This window comes from Triturus cristatus, chromosome 5_2 (assembly GCF_964204655.1).
Source record: "Triturus cristatus chromosome 5_2, aTriCri1.1, whole genome shotgun sequence".
In the NCBI taxonomy this organism is placed as follows: Eukaryota; Metazoa; Chordata; class Amphibia; order Caudata; family Salamandridae; genus Triturus; species Triturus cristatus.
In genome coordinates this window covers 162,182,502-162,199,114 of record NC_140588.1, presented here as the reverse complement: position 1 = coordinate 162,199,114, position 16,613 = coordinate 162,182,502, and positions in this window count along the sequence as shown.

Below are 16,613 nucleotides of genomic sequence, written 5' to 3'. Positions count from 1 at the left end.
CATAATGTAGTTTATGTTACAGGCCGATGCTAAGTACAGTGATTGCCAGTAGTTACTGGTTGTGTTCTATGTTTATGATAAATTCTACATTTACTAAGTTCACCTTGTGCTGGTACTGACAGTGGTCCAGTTGGCCCTGTCAGGTGTAAATAATCCCTTGTAAATATGACCTAGTGCCAGGTGGTACCATGAATATGTGCTTACTATTCTAATGTGTTATGATAATACAAAGGCTATTTTTATATATAACCTTGTGTGGAGTTCCTTTTGTAGTGTGCCTGGGATGTTTTTGCTGTGTGCATGCGCAAATGCTTTACACATGACCTCCGGGATAAGCCTGACTGCTCGTGCCAAGCTACCAAGGGGGTGAGCAGGGGTTATCTTTGGCGTGTAACTCCCAAGCCCTGACTAGAGTGGTGGTCTCTGCCTGACTTTGGCGCAAGCCTTAGCCAACCAGAGATCCCATTTCTAGCAGCTACCATTTAACTTTGTATTTGGGACATAAAAAATGGGAATCCGACTGCTATTACTGCATGAATTCCCACATATTTTACCTAAGACATGGACTACGTGAAGGAAATCTCAAGTTGAAATATCGTAAGCATGCGGGTTTCGCCACATCTTGACCCCCCCGTTACAGGCCCCATCAGAATTACTGGGCCACATGTAATTAGGGTTTTAAAATCTGGCCCTTCCACAAAGATTTTTAGGGTGATTGCATTGTAAATGTAGTCCTTTGTTATCAGGAAACTAAGGTATTATTCCAGATTCTGAAATAGTGCTACTATAATGAAAAGTATATTTGAATTGATTGTGCTTTTAGTTTTCGGTCCAAGTGCCAGTTTGGTGCTGATCATTGCACATATTAACTCTTCGGAATGCAAAACTGCCATATACTCCTTTTTCCTTGTTTTACAAGTTTAAATTCACATGCTGTAAGTAGCAGAACGATAGTGTGAATGTATTACAGTATGTTTTTGAACGCCATGAGTGGAAGATATTTTTAGTTTACTTTTTTTCGAATATCTTACCCATATAAAAGAAAAATATTGAAATTTCAGGCACACATAAAAATCAGTAAGATATAATGGGGCAGATTTATAAGCCCCTTGCGTCATTTTTGCGCTGTTGTTGCGTCACTTTTGTGATGCATCAGCGGCATAAAAGTTGCGGCCCAATTACAACGTGACGCACTAGGGAGATGCGTCACGTTGTAAAGCCCTGCGTGACATTATACCTGCATCAGGTATAATGTATGCAGGGTAGGCGTTCCCACGCAGGAAAGCCTCGTAAAAGTAACGCAGTGAAATATACAAGATTTCACTGCGTGACTTTTAGGACGCCACTGCGTCAAAATCTTACACCTGCTTGAAGCAGGCGTAAGGAGTGACGCAGTGTATTGGGAAGAGGCCACAACACGCATTGCTGGAGTTGCGCCATGCTTGTAACATAACTCCAGCAGTGCATGGCTTTTCCGTCAACAGATGCGTCAGAATTTCTGACGCATTTGTCATTCCTTGCGTCATGGTGCGCCGTATTGTAAATACGGCGCATCCATGGTGACGCAAAGGTTTTGCATGGTGGCGCAGGGAAAGTAACGCATCTCTACAGATGCGTCACTTTCTTGTAAATCTGCCCCAATCTTTTTAGACTTCGATAACTTAATTAAAGTATAGCAGTAAACCCCAGAGTCCAAATTCTAGTTGTGGAAAAATTGAAGGCTCTTTACTGCACCCATTAAATTGCATTGCCCCAGGATTTATCGGGTGTTGTGAATAGCCCCTATTATGAGTTTCTGCGCATGAGGTTTAACTTGCGGATCTGATAATTTTTGCACAAAAATTTACTTGTACCTTTTACCATGACAGGCACCCTATATATTTTGCCAGTGTTTCCCTCATGAAATATGTTACAGGAGATATGGTACCAGAATGTCTTGCCTAAAAAATCGTCGTGATATGATTTGTGTTTCCTAAATATAATCTAAGAAAATATCGCCCCATTGGAGTAAATGGAAAATACAGATGGGCATATTATCAAGGGGCTGCGATAAAATTATCGCCGCTTTAGCGTCCGTTTCGGGCGAAAAGCGGCGATAATTTTATCGCATTATCATCAAAGACACGCTAACGCGTGATTCCATGCCTCTGCACCCGTTTTCTAAACGCCCAGCATCGCAACGCTAATGATATGCAAAGGAGGCATGCCTGACAATACTACACAGGAGAATATCACTAACCGGGCTTCGCAATATTTACAACAATGCCCCGGCCGCCGTAGCGATACACAAAATCACGCTAACTGCACATTAACGCTGGATTTTAACGTCTGCTAAAATCCAGACTTGGGCATACTTTGCATGGGAGGTGGATTCTAGGGTTACGACCACAGGGTCGTATCAGCAAGGTTTTCGCTGTTTCAGCGATGTTCGCCCTTTTTCCCGCCATCACTGGAATTCTTATTGCCAATGCGCTGAGCGTTGTTAATACAGCGCTAGGTTGGCGATAAGTTTCAGCGGTAAGCGGCGATGAAAAAAACTGAGCTAAGTGCGGTCAGCGATAATTATCGCTGCCTCTTGTTAATATGCCCCAGAGCCTTTTTGTAGACAATATTTTGGACATTTCTGTTACATGGTTGGTCAGTCAACATTAATGTGACATGCAACGTCGCAGGAAACTCTGGAAGTGCAATAATCATTCAACAAATCGTAATACCTGAACCTCAGCGAACTTCTCTTTTTGCAGGGATGATGTTAGACTTCCAACTCATAAAAGGGTCGATCAAATCAGCACAGACAAGGTTAATGTAAGAAATTCAGATCAGAGAATCCTATGGCAAATAGGGGACTTTGGGCCCCGAGTGAAGCAACTTTCATTATCGATGTCTTTCTTCAGACCCCCAAACTGGGTACAAGCACTTGGCAGGCAAAGAAATCACAAGGCTTACTCAGGGAAAATGTCTGGGCTAGAGACTCGGCACTCAGCAAGGCAGCCACCACTCAGTAATTTACTGCTCAGTCACGAAAATTACCTCATTATACTAAAGTATAAATACCATCCAGTAATTAAACACATGTTTACAAAATGATAGATGCGAATGCCTATGATGACACCTGCTAAAGGGCCACATAACTGATAGAGGATGCAAAACAGTGAAACGTCACCCAAGTTTAGAAACCTTCTAAAAATTAAACACGTTTACAAAATGATAGATGGGAATGCCTATGATGACACCTGCTAAAAGGTCACATAACTGATAGAGGATGCAAAACATTGAAAAGTCACCCATGTTTAGAAACTCTCTAAAAATTAAACACATGTTTACAAAATGATAGATGGGAATGCCTATGATGACACCTGCTAAAGGGCCAGATAACTGATAGAGGATGCAAAACATTGAAACGTCACCTATGCTTAGAAACCCTTTAAATGTACTTGGTACCTCTGCGCTGGTGGCATTTTTAATGGGCGGAGCACCAGAAAGCACTAGTCCCTAGAAACAGCATGCAAATGTATGTGCCTAACCCAACATGAGGCGTGCATTAATAAAACGTTAGGCCTACTAGGGTGTTGCCAGAACCATCAACGATAAAATACATGCTCAAACACAATGCAAATCAATACTTAAAACCTTTCAAGGTGGTACGACATTTTATTGATGTAAAGAAATATATTCAGCTATTTACTGCCAAATGCATACTTTAATTAATTTGATTGGTTTCGAAAAAATAAAACAACAGGGAGATCAGTTGGACATTTTGTGTGGTAAAACATGCAGACCCTTCATCCAATCCATGAAACAAACCCCCACATTTCCTTGTCTGCTGGAGGTACTTCAATGGCACTTAACTTGATCTCAGGATAATCAGTCTTTTCCATTTGTTAAATACGATTACCCAAAAGCTCAGCATTCAGTTTCTGAATATGCACATAGGTGGTCACTATATATTTTACCCACAACCACCAGATCATTTCACATTTCTTTTGGCATCATCTACCGTCATATACATATTACTCGGCAATATTGCACTAATAGCTGTCATTTTTCAATGCTTCCCCTGTGGCAGCATACCTGGACCATGTACTCATGCACTATATTTCCCCTTTCCACATTCAGGCCCAGATTACTAAGTATTTGCTGATGCTTGAGTGGAGTCTCTTCGCCATATATCACCAGAATACACATTTCTTTTAATGTTAATGCAACATTGGTCTTAGTAATTCTAGCAAGCAAAGTCCTTCTTGAAGGGCTGTACATTGGCTACTCCACAGAGTTTGCAAAAAAGTACAGGTACTTTTTTACAGTACAGACCCTCTAAGACAGTCATAATTTTGGGTTCTACCGAATGTCAACATATGTATCTGTGTATGGTATTATCTCCTTTGTAATAGTTTCAACGACACAAATGTGAATTCAGTTCCAACAAATTCACATATTAATAAGGTTATCAGTGATCAAAACATACAGGGGCATATTCCCAAGGACCTATCGCCGGGTTAGCGGCACTTTATCGCCGCCAAAGTGGCGATACATTCTTCGCACTATTCACAAGCTGGTGCTAACAGCCGATATCACCAGTTTTCCGGCGATAGCAGTCGCAAAAAACATCGCCACCGATAACACTGGCAACTAACGCTAATGAGATGCAGAGTAGGCGTTCCCGTGCAAAAAGCCGCAACAACACTACATCGCAACATTCTCAATGACCAGCCAGATCAGCGACAAGTTCACAAAACATGTGATAAGGTGCGCTAGCAGCAGGGATTTAACACCTGCTCCGACCTGGTGTTAAATAGGACGACACCTTACACCAAAAAGGGAGCCCAGTCCAGAGCCACACCTGAAGAATAACAGATGCCATGGAGCTACTCATCATGCAGCTCGGATCCCCAAGAAGGCCACCCCCAGGCCCACCACCTCCCCAGACCTCCCCTGCCCCCCCAGATCACCACAGAGGCAGTACAGAAAAAGACAGCGGACCTTCAGAAAACGCACCACCCTCACAGACTTAACACCAGAGGATGTCATTGCCCACTACATGCTCAAAAGGACAACCATCCTACGCATCCTGACAATCATTGCCCACAGGCTGACGGTACCAACACAGCGGACAAGCAACATCCCTCCTCAGACAAAGCTGCTGGCAGTGCTGCACATGTTGGCTTCTGGGACCTTCCAAACAGCAACTGCCAGAGTCAGAGGAGTCTCACAGCCAGCCCTATCCAGGTTCCTCACACCTGTCTAGGATGCTATTATCAGCCTGGTACCCCAGTGCCTTCACTTCCCACACACTGCGCAGGAACAGCTGGAAACCAAGCAAGGCTTCAACGCCATAGCTGCCTTCCCGCACGTGTTGGGGGGCAATCAACTGCACACATTTACTCCTCGTGCCCCCTGCCGCCAGTGCACACAATTACCACAACAGGAAGCACACGCATTCCATCAAAGTGCAGGCAATAGCGGACCACCGTGGACTTTTCACCAATGTCGTCGCCAACTACCCAGGCAGTGTGCATGATTCCTTCATCTTCCGACAGTCCATCATCAACCAGCGCTTTGAGGCTGGCACCTATGGGAATGCAGTGCTCGTTGGTAAGTACCAAATGAACACACCAAGCACCTCAACTTCACAATCATGCAACTCATAACTCTGGGAATGCACATGTTACAAACTCACACACAACATGCCAAACAACATGCCCACCAACCAGAAACAACAACACAACTTACTGTGGTGACCTGGGCAAGCCATGTACACGAGCCATCAATGGCATGGCACCTCAGCCACACAATAGCAGAATGTGGGGTGAGACAGGAACCATGCATGTGTGAAGGAGGCAAGTGACCCATGAATGAGAATGTACACAATGCCAAGTGTGGCGTGGATGCGCTGGCCAGACTGCAGTATGCAGACCACAGACATGCGCATGTCAACATATACTGCTGGTGTTTGGAGTGTAGTGAACAGTGAATGCAACAATGTTACCCCAGGCAGTGGGGAAGAGCACGGAAAGTAGCTCATTACGTCCCCCCTGTAAGCGTGAGCGGAGTGGGCTTGCCCGGTGTACGCCAGTCCAGCGTAGGGGTGTGAATAAAAAGCCCATAGCCCTGGGCATGGTCCTCTTCCGGAATGGCCAACGTGTCTGCCAGGGCGGTGCCTCCCAGCACGCCACGAGGCCGATGCCGTGAGCGGCAGTGCCTGCGACCATGTGCGCCTGCTGCACTCCAGGCCGCAGGTCTCCAGACCCATCTTGGCCGCCCCTGCACAACCAGGTCACACTGCTCACCTTCCGACACCAGCGTGTGTCAAAGAGGGTCCACCACGTGCCTGTGTAAACTCCAAGCCCGAGGCACGTGACCTTGGCAGCCTTCTCACACCATCTCTGTCCTCCCCAAGAGAGGCCTGCAGCACTCCTTTCTCGTTGACATACTCCACCGGCCTACACAGAGGTTAAGTAGGTCACACATTTGGAACTGAGTCTTGATTATACAATGGCCGAGTACGCATATTAATGCAGAGTTTAAAGCACTATACTACCTTCGATGTGGTGCCACGAACTCTGTGCATAGCATTCCAACCACACGTTTCTGTGGGCCCTTGCTGACTACGCCTTCGGCCTACACTGCGGTCCAGCACCGTGTGGTCACCTGTGTGCTGCCTACACTGCAGTCCAGCAGGCATCACACCAATCCATCCAGGCTGTACCAGGCAGGACACGGCATCGTCGCAGGCTGCACACCCACAGACACTCTCTGGTTAAACTTTGGTGGCGTTTGAGTCTATGGCCCTGGCGTTGTCTTCATCATCATGTAGCTGATACTGACTTGGTGGTAAAAAGGAGTCTGTAGCATTCTACTCCTCCATTTGCCTGTTTCAGCTTGCTTCTGCCCTCTGCATCATGCCCTGGAAGAACACCTTCAACTGTCCCCCGAAACACTCCGCTACATTCACCTTCGCCATCAACGAGGACCCACTTAGCTCGCGTAGCCCATCCTCAGTGCACCACAAGTCATCGTCCCGTGGCGGTGTGCCTGTGCTGGCCACAGTGCATCCTGGGCCACTAACTCCATGCAGCTCAAGTCATGGACCCTCTCTGATCAACTATTGGATGGCCTCTGTGTCGATGGCCTGGGGCTTATCAACGCCATGTGTCTGTGGCCCTGCACTGTCCGCTGCCTCTGACCTCAACTGTGGTCCACCAGGGCTCACCCATCAAATCAAGTCCTGACCTGCCCAGATGATGCATCATCGCAGGATGCACACGCCACGACTAATATAAAGAAAAAGGTTACCCCCGAATTAAATTTAGGTCCAAGAGGAGGGGGTAAGAAAATTGACTAAAAGACAACAAACAACCTCTAGCTGACCTCTATTGCTTGCATATATAGCGTAAAGCTTATATCTCCCCCTTCTCAAAACACTGGTATTTTACAAAATAATCATATAGCAGAAACAAAATCTATTAAAAAGACATTTATTATTTTTCTATTTTTATCTTTTTTTGGAAGTGAAAATTAATTCATGAAATAACTGAATAAATGAATCACAAAGAAATGAATATATCATTTGAATATTTCAACGTGAGTTAGACTTCATTATAATTATAAAGGTCCCAGACCTCTAAGTCAAGGCTGGAGTCTGCAGAGCCTGCAGCCTTGACTTGGAGGTCTGGAACCTTTCTACTCTGGGCTCTTTCTCAGTTTAGGGGATGACTATCTCTAAGGCCCCACCTATGGGTGGGCCTGGAAAGAGGGGTGGTTGCACCCATTTCCTTTGTCCAGTTTCACGCCAGAGCAGGTAGCCCCTGCAACCGGTTTGAACTGGGCTATGAACAGGGACAGCAAATGTGTCCCTAGTGCAGGACTTCAAAGCATCAGAGAGTGCTCCCGCCCAGCCCAGTACACATCTGCCTGTCTGGGGAGGTGGTCACACCTCCCTTCGACAGGAAACCTATTGTCCAGGCCTCCCCTGCCGGAGTTTCGGTCAGCAGCAGGAGGCCAGACCCGTGTCTGTGGCAGAGGCATCCATTGATGCCAGGGCTCAGGAAAGTCCTACCGTGTTTAGCCAGTGTGAAAGTCTTTCCCTCTAGAAGGGTGGAATGCTACCCCCGCCACCAGAACTGGCAGGGGGGTTGTATTCCAAAGCGTTTGACACCAAACACGACATGTTTTGATGCAGCCATTCCAAAGTTAGCATTTACCGCAAGGTTATAATGCATTTAAGAGTATATGGTATGGCTGTATCACAGAACAGCCATAAGGAAGTATTTCCCAAAGCTGTAGAGGGGCTCAGCTCATGCTTGGGCACCCTCTCACATAAAACCAAGCACTCTGCCATTCAGGATTGTCAAAGGCCTGCCATAGGTGTGGCTTATAGGTTTCTATGTGTCTGTATATATGTGTAGATATAGGTAGCCTATACCACTGTAAGGGGTGCAAGCACACCCTTACCCAGGCTGCAGTAGCAGACCTGTAGTGCCATTTTGGAGTGCTTCCCAGGGGTGACATAATATATGCGGCAGCCCCTGGTAGGCCTCTGAGGTACCTATGCCGTAGGTAGATAGTATACCATATACTAGGGGCTTATATGGCACTCCAGAATCTAATTAGATATGTACCTAATGTACATGCAAACCATTTTACAGAGAAATCAGATAGAATGGGGCCCTGAATAGCAGGATCCCAGTCCAACTAAGTCATAAACCAGCAAAACACCAGGAAAAAAGTGGGGGCAACCAAATAGTCAGATTCCACATTCTAACACCTTGTACATTCTGCTCTGTCATCCCCCCTTCAAACATAAGAGGAGTGGACTTGGCCGGCGTACGCAAGTACAGCATAGGGGTGTGAATGATTGTCCTGGGGCTCTGGGCGTGGTTCAGTACTGGAAATGTGCAAATGTGTGTGGCTATGTTGCAGTGTGTGTGTCCGTTGGTGAGTGTAAGTGGTCCATGATGGGAATTAGACACCCATGTATGCAATCAAGTTCAGCTGCCATGAGTTCTAACCCCACCCGCACCTGTTTAGCCACCTCCTTCTGGCAGTCTAACACATGGCCCTGGCCGTGGAATGTGATGTGTGCTTCTGTGAGGTGCTGGGAGCCATCCGTGGTGGTGTGTGCTTCCTGCTGTGTGGTCTGTGCATGGGGTGGGGTCTCCTGGATGCAGGTGGGCTTTCCCTGCTCCTGGAGGTGGGTTGCCTAAGATGTCCATGAGCTGTTGTAGGGCGTCGGTGTCGAAGGTGTGGAGGTCCTCTTCATCATCACTGATGAGTTGTCTCGTTTGCTCTGCAGGAGGTGTTGATTGTCCCTCTGCTATGTGAAGGGCAGATGCATTTTAACATTGTGTTGACATGTATGTTGACGCATTGTTCATGTTTACCTCGGGACTGCATCACAATGTACATTGTGACTGTTTGGGAGGAGCTGAGTATTTGATGCGGGACAGTGGACATTTGAACTACATCACGGATGTGAGGTTGTACACATTCATTTTCATCTCACAGTTTCCTGCTTTGTCAGATGTGATTGGCCAGTTTCCATGCACAGGCGGAACCAGTTGTGTCCTCTGTTCTGTCGTGGGAGTGTTGCACTTTGTACCACATTGTCGTCAATGTTGATGTGCTGCCATTGCTATGTGTGTGTGCTGCATTGTGGATGAGTCACCCCTGCTGCTCAGATTTGGCTGACCCTTATCCCTTTCAGGCGGTGGGCCTTCGACTTCTAGGCTTCGACAGTGCTGGGATGTTTTGGACTTGGGTATATTGGGCTATTGGTCGAGTTGTGACTCCTGGGCATGGTTTGTCCACAGATGTTTTGTTGCATCAGGGGTGGTTTGTGCACGTGGATGTGTCGGAGTGCATCCTGCTCCTTCCTGGATGTGGTCCACACTCAGCCACCTCAGTGTCGTGGCGTGCACAATGTCATGATGATTGGACTGCAGCCATGCTAATCGTCGTGTAGTGTCACTTGCATTGTCGGTGTGGCTCACAAGTATGCATCTTTGCTGGGTTTCGCACATGTGCATGTGTTTGTTGTGATATTGGAGATGTGTAGGGTGGGACCCCTTTGGGTACGTTGTGGATGGGGGCCTACTTGGTGTTTGTATGTGTGCTGCAGTGTGCCATGGGTGTCAGAGACATGATCCAGAGTCATAGTGGGTGTGCAGTGTGTTCTGCTTAATTGTGCATGTGTGCCATTGTGCCTATCTGCCCCTGCCCCCCCAGTCTCTGGTCGGTACTCACTCTGTTGATGTTGTGTCAGGTCATGTTGAGCAGTGTGATGACTGTGGCCACCTTTTTCTCCATGTCATCCAGCTCCTGGTGTGCAGCTGGAGCCCCACCTCCAATCTGCGTTGCTGCTTCATGTTGGCATCGAGTTTCTTCTTGGTTTTGCACTTCACATCATTCCAGCGCCTCTTGGCCTCTTCCATTGTCCTCCTCAACACTGCATCTGCATTCACATGGTCCAAGATAGTCTGCCATATTTGCGTCTTTGTTGCCACTGACACGTTTGCGGTGCCGAATAGTTGTTGGTAGTGTTCTATTACCTCCGTAACGATGATCCTGTTTTCCTGCGGACAGAACTAGGTCTTCCTCTTCTCCTTGGCCTTCCCCGACCCCGAGGTTCCTTGCTGATTGTCTATGGGGCTTGTGGGGTTTGCGCTGTCCTCTGCACTCGGTCCAGGTGCATCCATAGAGCTACGCAGTTTATTTTTTTTGGCCTTTTTTTTTGTTTTTCTTTTATTGTGCATTTTCCTGCATGACGCATGGGAATTGCAGACCTGTTGCTGGTTACCGCTTATTTTTGTTATGCGATTGGCCACATTGCAACTTTTTTCGGGTTCGTGTTTCGCGTTTTTCCTGCATTGCGTTAGTTTTAACGCGCTCATTTGGCAGGTTATCGTGAGACTATGGCATGGTGCTGTCGGATTGAGAATACAACGTTAACACGGCGTTATTTTCCCGCAATAGACTGCGATGTGAAAAGTTGCGTTAAGCAAATTTTGCGATAGTTATCACACGTTCTTGAGAAAATCCCCCACAGTGTTAGAGTCTTTCTTCTACTCCAACCAGGGTGACAAATATGCCTGAGCACCTAGCAACAAAAGTCCACGCACCACTAAAGCTCTGACTCCAATAGTGCCTGATAAATGTGACCCCAAAAACGTAGGGTAAGTATATTTCCAATTTCCGGGAAGATTTTTGTGTGAGTGTGTTAAGCTCTTGAAAGTCCATTCTTTGTGCAGTGCCCTTGATCATTTTTGGGCACCACACAAACCAATCATGCAAAATTTCAATTCTCTCTAGAGGCTTCTGGGACACTCCTTTCCAACCTGCAGTGCCGCTTTGATGCAGCCATACCTGTGTCTTCTGTTTTGGTTCTCTTAGTTTTTTTTTATATCAAGTGCCCTCTAGAGCACTGTTTTCCATTATTTTACTCAGGTGCCACTGTCCCAAGTTTAGGGCACCCAGGAACTCTCTCATGTCTACATTTGCCCTGATGCTGGATGGGGAGCAGATTCTTTCTTTATCTCTCACTTGTGCACACTAGATCAAGAGGGAAATGAATCCTGTGCTCTCTTTGCTGCCTCAAACCCAACCTTTTGGCTCTCTACAGATACAGGCATGAAGAGTGGGATGGGAGGCAAACAGTGGAACTCCCAGGACTCTGGCCCTCCCCATGTGCAAATTTGTGAAGAGGAGCATTGCATTTTATGCTATGGTGGGTCCCTGGGTAATGTCCACCCCAGGGGGTTTATTTGTAAAAGTGCAGCACTGTGTGCTTATTCCAATTGGGAGTCCCCTGGGAATGGGTTCACCCTGCGATTTATTTATATTTATTAAACCACTCATCACAGTTATGCTTTCTTTTGTCTGGTGGCCCTGGGAATGTAGGTGCAGAACAATTCCCTCACAGGCGGACCATGAGAATACTGGTTTCCGTGTTCTTGATTAGCTGATTCTCACAGAGGTTTTGCATTGGGCTTCTTGCAGTCACTCTACCACAAAGATTGTGTTTGAGGCCTCCAGCCCTCTAGATGTTTCTGATTTTTCTGGAGGTTATTTTAGATTGCTCTGCATCCAATGATAAAGAGAGCTCTGGGACCTGCCCTCTTGCCCTTCAGCTGTTTGCAGCCTCCTAGATCCAGGGCCTAAAGCAGTAAAACTTCACCTCATTTAAGGAAGACCACACCACCTGCTAGCAATACCTAGATTTCTTGGTCTCATGGCCACCTGCAGAGCACCTGTGCATTTTTGAGCAGTCTAGGATACCCCCTCCCAGGGCACTTCCAGCCAGAACTGCTCCACAGGAATACAAAGGCAAACCTCTATTCTAGGGTTCACAGAACGTCCACCCTCTATTGTTCCTCAGAGTGAGAGAGGAAGCCAGTGCCATTGGTCCTGGAGTCGAGAGTCCACAAAGTACTTAGAAGTAAAAGTCCAGCGTGTTGTTCCACTCCAGTCAAAGGGTTGTTCACAAATGGGCAGCTTCATTCTTCCTCTGTAGTTGCTCATCTTCTCAGCATTTTGTTGTGGCATGGGGACTTCAAAATGGAGGAGGGGTTTTCTAGAAAGTGCATGTCTCAGCCCAATCCAGTTAAGTCACATCATCCCTCCGTTACTCAGAGACACTTTCTAGGAGCAGCTCACTTGCTGCTCCAAACCCCTTGCACAGCATGATGGAATTTTTAAAGATCACAGAACCAACCTTTGGTTTGCAACGGCTCTGTCCTGGGCCTTAGCCCAGCCTCTAGCCACCACTGCAAACTGGTTCCTTATTTCCAAGACTTCTAGGTGGGAGTCCTGGGGCAACTAGACCACAGGTTTTCCAGCCCTCATTTCTCTCTGTGAGAAGGGCATACCCAGGATTATAAGTGAGGTGAAAGTCAATTAGTCTACGCCCACCCATCCCTCTACCAGAGGAAGGTTTAATCCCTCCAAATGAGCTTACTGTCTGGGGGAGACTTTGATCTGTTGTTGGCCTGCAGAATAACTGACTTAGCTAAAAAGGGTAGTCAAAAACCTGACATTATTAATGGCTGATACAGAACAGAACAGCAAAGGCCAGAGTATATGATGGAGCACAGATATGGCTGATGTATTACTATATTTGCACTCTGGATCATTCTAAAAATGTAGAAAGTGGCAATAATTATTTCTTTATGTTAAGCTAGTGTGAAATTAATATTTTGACTAGGGGCGAGTGAAATGAGTGCGATTTGTTTTCCCGTGATTTTGGTGAAATTTTGGCAAAAATACTCGAAATGCAAAACCAACATTTCATGTTTTTTTTTAGTGTGAAATGCATCCTCCTATCAATTGTTGGTGTGAGGATTCATTTAAACAAATCACCTCAAACAAAAGCCACTCATATTGTGTTCTTTGTGTGCACTCGCTGTATGTTTGCATCACAAGAGTAATACGGAATTCCATAGATTAAACAAATAATGCCAACATAATAAAATGTTTGCCCAGACCTAACATTAACTCAGCGCTCTTTTAGATTGTGAAGGCAGTAAAACACCCCAGACTTACAGTAAAGCACTTAAGACTCACACTGTGATAGAAAAGAAATCGGTCTATTTCTTTTTCAATACCTAATTGGGGGGCATATTAGCAACAGACGGCGATAAATATCGCAAAGCGCGCTTAGCGCTTTCATATTTATCGCCCTCTATCGCTGATATTTATCACCTGGTTAGCGCGTTATTTACAACGTGTATAACCTAGGTGATAAATATTCCAGCGTTAGTGCAAAAATGGGCAAACATCGCTGGAAAACCAGTGATTTTCACCCAAAAACAGCGAAAATATTGCTGATACGAGCATGTGGTCGTAACCACATAATCCACATCCCATGTAAAGTATACACTAGTCTGACTTTTAAAAAATGTTAAAATCCAGAGCTAAGGGCAAATTAGAGCGATTAAGATTATCGTTATGCCGGATTTGGGGTCCTTGTAAATATCGCTACGCTGGTTTAGCCATATCTTCCCATGGAGTATTGTCAGGCACGCCTCCTTTGCATCTCATTAACGATGCGAGGTGTGCTGACAACGGGCGCTAAAACAAGGAAACACACGTTAGCGCGTCCTTGTAAATAAAGGGATAATATTATCGCCGCTTTTCGCCCGAAAACGGACGCAAAAGCGGCGATAATATTATCGCCAGCCCTTGATAATATGCCCCTACATTTCCAGGCTTCCAGAGGCCTTACGCAATTTACTCAAAGTCTTTTCTGCAACAGGCTCCATGTATGCACATGCCAGGTGGCAGTGGCGGCTCCCCCATTAGGGCGTTGGGGCGTTGCCCCACTGCTTTCTCGCGGTGCGAGAAAGGCAGAAACATACATGGTAAAAAAACGACCATTTATGTTTCTGCCTTCTCGCATTGCGAGAAACCAGAAGTGCCTCTGTGCTTGGTTGGGGGCGGGAGGGTGGGCGGGTCCTGCTCGAGGGCAGGGGGGAGTGGCTTACCCACTGTTGTAGGTACTGACTGTTTGGCCGTCGGCCCTGAGCCTACCAAACAGTCAATATCCACAACAGTGGGTAAGCCACTCCCCCCCCTGCCCTCTAGCACGACCGCCCACTCTCCTTTTTCCCTATGCGGGAGAAAATGGCGCGGCTGGGGCGCTCTCCCCAGCGCCTCACCAGCATTGAGATTGGTGGAGGGAGGGAGGGAGGCGGCCTTTCCAGTTGACGAGGAGCGAGGCGGCCTTTTCAGTTGACGAGGAGCTGCAGGAATTAGCGCAGGACCGGACGGCGGGAGTCGGAAGTCGTCGGACCCATCCAGAAGCTCAGTAAGTTAAAAGTTTTATTTATATTTTGAAGTAAGTTAATAATTATTAAACCCCTCCCGCCTCCCTCCATACCCCACCTGATGACCCCATTTCCACCCCCCCGCCCATAATGCTGGCCGCGACTGTGCAGTACCACCCTTTGAGGAGTCCAATGTCAAAGTGGGTGCCGACCAAACTCGCAGTTCCAAAACCCGATAGATTTCGTTTCACACACCCGCCCCCTCTTCTTCTCAGTTCATACATAGTGCGTCACGAAGGTAGTTAGGAGTCTTGGTGCCTCTAGTACTTTGAGCCTGAAGGGTTTGCAGTGGCAAAGTCAGTGATTAGGGGGACCGAATGCTTCGTGATTGCAACCCCCTTGGGTACGTCAGCTCCGAGGACTTGGGAACGGAGCGGGTGCCCTAAGAATGACAGTCCAGAGCCGTGTGTGCGTGGGTACATTGTATGTGTGGCGTGCGTGGATGCATTGGTCTGCCTGTTGTGCATGTGTGCCTGTGAGGGGTGTGTCTATAAATGTGGCAACAGAGAAAGGTGGAGAAAGAGTGGGTTAGAGACAGACAGTGTCCGCTAGTTAATTAGATAGATAGAGGAGAAATGAGTCAGGTGCTGGGGGCTCGAGAGAGACCGGCTGAGTCAGACCGAACGAAAGACAAAGTGAGGGTGAAATTAAATGATAAATCAATCGATTCGTGCTGTAGGTGAGGTGAACGGACACGCACTTGATCCGTTATCAGACTAACCCCTTTCAATCGATCCCTCTCGTGGTTTATATGGCTCTCTTGTTCTCCTAAAGTTTGTTATTATACACACTTGCTGTCGCCGATGTCTTAAATATACTGTTGTTGCTGTAATGTTGTTTGTAACCTGCCATTACGATCAGTAACTAAGCAATTTTAATTGTAAATATGGAGTATTTTTAATAGTTCAATATTCCAAATCTACACTGTCACAATTGCTTCATAAACCATCTTGCTTCATCAAAGGTACTTTCAAATGCACTATTTTCCCACTTATTTTCAAAATTCTCGCAACACGACACTCATCAACAACTTTTACACCCTACCACTTCCAAATGTCACCAGCCGCCACTGCCAGGCGGACAATAATACCGCTCGCTCAGCCCACACATGTGTGCACAAGTGTTTGCATGTAATAAGCACAGAGACTTTTGACCCAACTCTACAGCAGCAGTCCTTATTTTGAATGGTGGTCACTGGCAGTTATTATTAAATGCCATTTTACAGCTTACTGTGAGTGACCCTCATTTAGGGAGGCTTGGTCCCTGCAGAAATCCAAAACCACCTGGTGCAATCATAAAATCGAAGGGGATGAAGCAGATCTGAATCCACTCTCTCAGAGTTAATTTGGATGGTTATTTTTAAACATCTCCAACAGTGCTATGCTCTCCCTCTAAGAAATACAAAAGCATCTCAAATCATTCATCTATACAACAGTATTTCCAATCTAACTGTGGAATGCAAATTTGATATTATTTTCCAAAATTGTGATTCAGCTGCTCACTATCACAGAATAAAAATATGGAAACATAATTAACAAGCACCTGAGCAAGATTGATATCGAACCGTAAAATATGCCACTGAGAGCAAAGTGACATTGGATTTGTTTGTAAGGGTCCTACTATTGTGTTCATTGAATGTATCCTCATTTCAATCTTAAACTCTTTTTTTTCCTCTGGCTTTGGACAGAAACCTGATGCTACCTATGAGTGCGAGAAATTATTATTGTGCTCGTAGAATTTTGAAAAAGTGACAAACGTGGCAACTGTAGAAATTGCTAACCTTATGAACCTGGC